The 7,897-nt window shown below is 33.8% G+C and overlaps 1 pseudogene; it reads right to left on the reverse strand.

The window, feature by feature from the left end:
- Window positions 1-4,428: 4,428 nt before the first annotated feature.
- LOC145719171 (large ribosomal subunit protein uL11 pseudogene) lies at window positions 4,429-4,961 on the reverse strand (annotated as a pseudogene).
- Window positions 4,962-7,897: the final 2,936 nt, after the last annotated feature.

Genomic DNA, 7,897 nt, shown 5'->3' on the forward strand with positions numbered 1-7,897 from the left:
TTTCAGGATAGTATGAAAAATGTTTTAATAATAGAGAAAAATCTGATATTTCAATCCTCCATGATGAAGCACATTTTTAAAGAAGTCATGGCAAGAAAGTTTACCATAGCACTTTGTGAATATAATGTCTCTCTCTCTTTTTTTTTTTTAATAGAGGCTTCAAAAATTTTCATTTGGCCTGATTTATAGAATGGTCAAACTTGAACATTAAACTCTATGTTCTGATGAGTGTAAAGATTTATTCCAATTTTCTAATAAGTTCAACAGCAGTATATGAACCTAGGACTCTTTCATCTGCTCTCTGAATAGATTGGGTAGTTTTAATGGCAAAGCAACCTCCTCTGGAGACACCTTCAAAGAGATTTTAGCATAGAGTCTGAAAGGATTTTTTTAAAGTAAATTGGATTTCTAAAATTGATAGTTGCTATTAAGTGTAAAAATTATGTAACTAATTTTAATTTATAATAAGAAGGAGCTATTACAGAACATTAACATTTGAATGTTCATGTGTTTAAAGTCTTCCAGTTGATGAGTATGTGAATATATTAATTTCATATATTTGTATAATTTTTGAAATGGCTTATAATTTCACAAATGAAACTATAATCAACCATGTAATTTTTTTAAATATAAAAATATATTACTTCAATTTCTTTAAGTTGAAGTACCTTCTGAGAAAAAAAATATATACCATACATACAAATATACATACCTGCTCACATGATATCCGTGTCCATTTAAGATTGTTTCATGTGGATTTATTCTCAAGGTTGTTATTCTAATGATGATGGTAATAATGTATTTTTACTGTTAACTACTACATTTAGACTGTGCATAACAGACTAGTAAGAAACAAATATACCTACTAAAAGTAAACTATGATTTTTCTTTACTCGCACCACCATACTTCTGACACAAAATACGTAGGTTTTTTCTTATACCAACAAATTCCCTCAGGGCCACAGTATGACTGCAGAAAGCAACTGAGACAGAAAGCTTCCTTACTCACCATCAGCAAAAGAGAGAGAAAGCTTTTCTTGAATCATGGAACATACGGTCTTTTGTTAGAACTGATTAGACCAACACAGGCCATGCACCTAACTCTGAAGGAATAAAAGTTGCCAGGGAATTACATGGTCTGTTTGACTTAGGCCAGTATTCCTACACTAATATTACTGGTGAGGGGGTTAGGATTACCTGGCCTGGCTCACACTGATTAAGCTCATTTATGGAGCTATGGGTAAGACCTGCATTTCTAAGTCATAGGGTCTGCGTGGAATGGGTGTTGTCTTATGATGCTGGAAGTGTTCTCTTACGAAGGCACTGGTGGGCCACTATTAATAACACCAATCCATAAAAAACAGAAGAAAACAGATGTGACCAAATGTATCTGATGGGTAAAATCAATCTTTGATTAGACGTATTGTTTTTAAAATACATAGAATTTTCACTAAATTAAACTTTCTTTTTTATAGTTGTTTAGTGCACAGCACCCACTAACATTTTTTTTTCTTTACTACATTAACTAATCAGAATTAATTGGTCTCTCAACCATTTTTGAAAAGTAAAATATTTTGAGGTTATCTTGTGTTCTTTCAAAATTAAGTTATATGATTTATTTATATTCCATTTAAAAAAACTTAAGGTATAATCAATATATATTATACTCTAACACTGTATTAGTTTCAGGTTTACAACATAATGATTCTGTATTTGTGTATATTGCAAAATGATCACCACAGTAAGTCCAGTTAGCATCCATCACTACACAGTTACAAATTGTTTTTTTCTTATGATGGGAATCTTTAAGATCTGCTCTCTAGTCATACAATACAGTATTATTAACTCTAGTTAATACATTACATCCTTGAGATTTATTTAGTTTATAACTGAAAGTGTTGTACCTTTTAACCACTTTCACCCATTTTGCCTATGATCCTCCCTCCACCCCCTGCCTGTGGCAACCACTAATTTATTCTTTGCACCTATAAGCTTCACTTTTTTTTCCAGATTCCACATATAAGTGTATTTGTCTTTCTCTGTCTTATATATTTCACTTAACACAATATCCTTGAAGTCCATTTATATTGTCACAAATAGCAAGATTTCATTATTTTCTATGGCTGAATAATACCTCATTTTATATGTGTATATATATATATATATATATATACACACACACACACACATACATATATATAATTTTTTTTCTTTATCCATTAATCCACTGGTAAACACTTAGGCTGTTTCCATGTTGTGGCTATATGTAAATACTGCTGCAGTGAACATGAGGATACATATATCTTTTTGAATTAGTATTTTTGTTTTCTTCAGATAAATACCTGGTAGTGGAATTGCTGGATCATATGGTGATTTTTTACTATTGTGTGGAATATGCATACTGTTTCCCATAATGGTTGTACCAATTTACAATGCCACCAATAGTAAACAAGGGTTCCCTTTTCTCCACATCTGTACCAACATTTGTTATTTCTTGTCTTTTTTTTTTTTTTTTTTTGAGGCAGGGGAGGGGGAGAGGGAGAGGAAGAGAGAATCTGGGCTTGGATCCTGATGCGGGGCTCTATCTCATGACCCAGAGATCATGACCTGAACCGAAATCAAGAGTTGGACACTCAACTGAACCACTCAGGCACCCCTTTTTGTCTTTTTTTATAATAAGCATTCTAACAGATGTGAGGTATAGCTCATTGTGGTTTTGATTTGTGTTTCCCTGATGGTTAATGCTGTTGAGTATCTTTTCATGTGCCTATTGGCTATCTGCATATCTTCTTTGGGAAAATGTCTATTCAGATCCTCTGCCATTTTTTAATTGTATTGTTTCGTTTTCGTTTGTTTTTGTCGCTATTGAATTGTATGAATTCTTTATATACTTTGAAAATTAGCCCCTATCAGATATATGATTTGCAAAAGTTTTCTCCCAAAGTTTCCTTTGGTATGCAAAAACTTATCTGTCTACTTATCTGTGGCTTCTTCAATTTCTTTCATTCATGTCATAGTTTTCAGCTGCACGTCTTTCACCTCCTTGGTTAAATTTATTCCTAGATATTTTATTCTTTTTGAGGCAATTGGAAATGGGATTGTTTTCTTAATTTCTCTTTCTAATAGTTTGTTATTAGTATATAGAAATATGACAGAATTGCGTATAACAATATTGTATCCTGAAATTTTCTGAATTCATTTATTAGTGCTAACAGTTTTTGAGATTGAGTGTTGGTGTTTGAGGTTGTCTTGTGTTCTTTCAAAACTAAATTGTATCACTTAATTATATTTCTCATTTAACCTACATAACTTATAATTATTTAATCTCTGTAATAATCTCTAAGAGCCTTCTTAGCTCTGATATTCTAGGAATCAATAATGCCTGATATTGGAGATGTTACAAATTCAAATAGACAAAATATTTTTTAGCTCTTTTTTCTGTGTCATACCAGATGTTTAGTCATATCTTTACATGGATTTGAGATATCTTCATCCAGTGGTATCTTACATCTCAACCTTTTAGGATTTAGATGTCAACCATTCTGGGAAATCCATAAACGTTTGTTATGTGAGTCAATGAATAGATAGTTATGTGAGTCAATAAATAGATAGAGAACTAGGAGTGTGGTATAAGGAGTAATAGATTGAAAGTGATCAGACGACTATCATCAGGATGTAAGTATTTATGCTCTCGAACTAAATAAATTTGAGACTCAGTATATTCATCTGTAAGATAGGGAGCAGCTGAATATAGATGAACTCAGATATACTTTACAGTTCTCAAAGTGAATGACCCTAATTGTGGATTTGTTCTTTATCACAGAGAATCTAATAGAGTGATTATCTGATTAGATAGTGCAGGAGAGGAGGGTTTTTTTTAGTCAGAGAATCTTTATTAAGAATCATCTTCTTAGGTAGGAGACAGTCTCTATCCTAGTTTCAGTACATGATACTCAACCGAGGGAAATACTGTGTGATACACGCTTCTTTTTCTGTTCCACTTGTACCTATATATACCAAGAGACTGGTAATGAACAGAAGAACACAATATACCTATTTAAATTTTTCTATCTGTAAAACCCCTGGGAAATTCTAAATGAGAGCTATTTATTGTACTTTATAAAACTATACTTCAATTTCATGTGGAAGTAGTGTCACTTTCATTTTTAGCTTGAAGCCATTGTAACTCGATGAAGAGACACATGGGATCACAAATTAGCTCCCCTGAGAAGATTTTCTACTTTCAGTCAGGGATTTCTGTAACTCAGAAAAAAAAATCTGAATTTTTGGTAGTATTTTCTGTCTTTCCTTTCTAAGAAAGGAGTGTTTTTGTTCATTCTTTGTTTGGAAGAATAGATGGTTGTTTTTCATGCAAATGTGTGTTTTTAATTGATTATATTATGTCAATCATTTTCCCCCCATTGGTTGTCAGATGATCCTTTCTTGAAATATTTTCCTTTGTAGTTGTGAACTAGCTGGTCATTCCACTGCACCACTATTAATGTCATGAGGGCCTTGGCATTAACACTGCAGCACACAAATTGGGCAGCTTCCAGGATCTCTTTAATGGTTCCAGAGAATTCTCTGGCTAAAAATCAGTGCCACATCTGTCAGGCAATGTTGACAGTCTCATCAAAAGTGATATTTCCACTGGGCTTAGTGTTTTTCTGCTTCTTTCTGTCTCTTGGAGTTTCCTTGAGGGCATTGATAATCAGAGCAGAGGCAGAAAGTACCACTTTAATCTGGGCCTGTCTATTCTGAATGGTCAGTTGCACTGTAATCCTCAGACCCTTCCAATCACTGGTTGCCTTGGAGATGTCATAACCAAACTTTTTTGGAGACAGACCCAGGGGTCCAATCTTCCAGGACAGGGTAGATGTGGCACCAACTTCCCCATCAGCGCACCTCAAGTACCTCAGGTCTACCACTTTGGTCTCAGGAGGGTCAAACATAGGCAGCATGGTGGAGGTGACTGGTGACAGATGAACCTGGATTCGGGAGGACCAAAGACAATTGTACCTTTGTCTCCTCCGAGCTGAAGGCCAAAAAGTTAATCATCTTGATTCACATATATCTAGTATGGCTTAAGAGAAGGTTTCAGAATTTAGCTTATGCTGAAGTATTCCCTCTGTTAGGCTCCAAACACATCAACAAGATAAATTAAGACAAATTCTTGTCCACAAAGAATTCATAATCTCTAGAAGAAACATGTAAAACCAGACATTAATCCTGAAACCTGTCCAGTAATGACATAAGACTACTTTTTATTTTTATTTTTTTGTTTTGTTTTTTAGTTTTTAAATTTTTAAAACTCGAGTATAGTTGACACATGATGTTACGTTAGTTTCAGGTGTACAACAGAGTGGTTCAGCTTCTCTATACACTATGCTCTGCTCACCACAAGTGTAGCTACCATCTGTCACCATGCACCAGTTTTACAGTATCATTGACTATATTCCCTATGCTGTGCCTTTTATTCCTGTGACTTATTCGTTCTATAACTGGAAGCCTGTATCTCTCACTCCCCTTCATTCATTTTGTCCATCCCCCCACTTTCCTCCCTTCTGGCAATCATCAGTTTGTTCTGTATTTGTAGGTCTATTTCTGGTTTTTGTTTTTCTCTCCATTTGTTTTGTTTATCAGGTTCCACATCTGAGTGAAACCACACGGTATTTGTTTTCTCAGTCTGATACATTTCACTTGGCATAATACACTCTTGGCCCATCCATGTTGTCCCAAATGTCGAGATCGCAACCTTTTTTTACGACTGTGTTATATACATATATCACATCTTTATCTAGTCACTTATCAACGGGCATTTAGGTTGCTTCCCTATCTTGCCTATTGTATATAATGCTCCAGTAAACTTAAAGGTGCTTGTATCTTTTTGAATAGCCTTTTTGCTTTCTTTGTGTAAATACCCAGTGGTGGAATTACTGGATCATATGATATTTCTACTTTTTAATTTTTTGAGGGAACTTCAAACTATTTTCAACGGTGGCTGTACAACTTACAATACCACCAGCAGCACACAAGGACTCCTTTTTCTCCACATCCTTGGCAAAATCTGTTATTTCTTGTCTTGTTGATTTTAGTCATTCTGACAGGTGTAAGGTGATATCTTATTGTGGTTTTGATTTGCATTTCTCTGATGATTAATGATGTTGAGCATCCTTTCACGTATCATTGGCCATGACTGCTCTTTGGAGAGGCACTGGGAAGAAGTGGATCATGTAGTCTTCTTGTACGAGTTTAAGTTTTAAAGGAGGTAAGCTTTTGGCTAAGTGAGAATGGTGGAGGATTTGGCAGCAGAAGCACACCAGGAAGGAGACAATATCCTATGTATATGCTCATCTTAATTTCCTCACTTGCTAGTGCCATGTTAATAGTGTCTCTCTTATAAGTGTTATGAAATTAGAATAAAATGTAAATGTAAAACACTGTGCATAGCACATAGTAGGTGCCCAATAAATGTGAACTGTTGTTCCATTTATACTTAACTATAGTTCAGAAAAGTAATGGAAAAAATGTTCTTTCAAATACAATTTTGCTGCTTAGTTAGCCTCTTTGTTTACATAAATTGAATCTCTCTCTCTCTCCCTCTCTCTCTCTCTATCACTCAAAATGAAATTTTAAACCAAGAGTTAAATCTTTAACCCAAGGAATGCAATGAACCAACTATTAAGTTAGTTCTCTCACATACAAAGGTTTATATAAGAAATACATTCTCAAACTCCAGTTTATCTAAGAATTGCTTGGTTTGATGATAGTGAAGATTCCTGGGCCTTGAGGCCTTGTCCACAACCTCAGGATGTGGATTTTTATAAAGTACTTCAGGGGATTCTGGTGCAGGTGCTCAGTGGGCAGTATTTACAGAGAAATACACTTAATGGATTTTGTCTCATTTTTAGCACAAAGTACTGCATCAATCTGGAAAATGAAGCATGATATGTTTAGCATAGTGTTTCATGGATGACATTTAATACAAAAATGGGCTAGAAACTAGACTCCCTAGATTCACTTGATCCAGATTTATAGAAGGTGCAATTATTTCTTTCAGCATCATACTTAGTATATGAGATAGTCATCTGTAAGAAGTAACCCCTTTCTGAAATTAGGTTATCTTTTCTGCCACCCATAGCTTTGTGTCACCACTCCTATTTATTCAAATGTTCAAAATAAAGTCTACTTAAATAAACTATCTACTCCCTGTTAATAAGATATGGATCATCAGTGAAGATTTTAAAACTAAGTTTCTCCCCTTTATAAACATACGTATGATCCTTCTGACTTTTCATCCCTAATAAAGAAAATTGCAGTCTCTATGTGCTCACGACATGAACTAATGTTAATGTGAACTTAAGTGGAGCACTAATTATAGGATAATTTATCTATCCTCTAAAATTTTTCACTAAGAAAAAATAATACGTGACTTTTGGGTTGTTTGAATTTATGTGATATTTTTAAAACTTCAGTTTGATTGATAGGAATACTTCAAAATGAAGTCAAATTTTGTTCTTGTAATTTAAAGACAAACATACTTCCTTTAACATATGCCCCAAGTAAATGTACTCTAAAAAAAAAAAAAATCTGTACTGAACAGGATATCAATCCCACACTATAGTGTCATTTCAGCAAAGTTTGACAGATTCACATATTCATTTTCTTTTCTTGGAAAATTGTTGTAAAAATCATCTCATACATTAAAAGAATGATTCAGGAAATGTAGCCAATTATTTTTGATGTATTATTATTTAATATTAAAATAGTATTTACCTCTTCTTTTTCTTGAGACAGTTTTCTTAGTAAATTGTGGGGAGAATTTTAATAATTTAACTCAGGTAACTAAATTACTTACACAGATAATTAATTATAGCCTTAATTCAAACTCTATATT

The sequence above is a fragment of the Leptonychotes weddellii genome, unplaced genomic scaffold (genome assembly GCF_054177405.1).
Source record: "Leptonychotes weddellii isolate Sample4059 unplaced genomic scaffold, ASM5417740v2 HiC_scaffold_3296, whole genome shotgun sequence".
NCBI classification, from domain to species: Eukaryota; Metazoa; Chordata; class Mammalia; order Carnivora; family Phocidae; genus Leptonychotes; species Leptonychotes weddellii.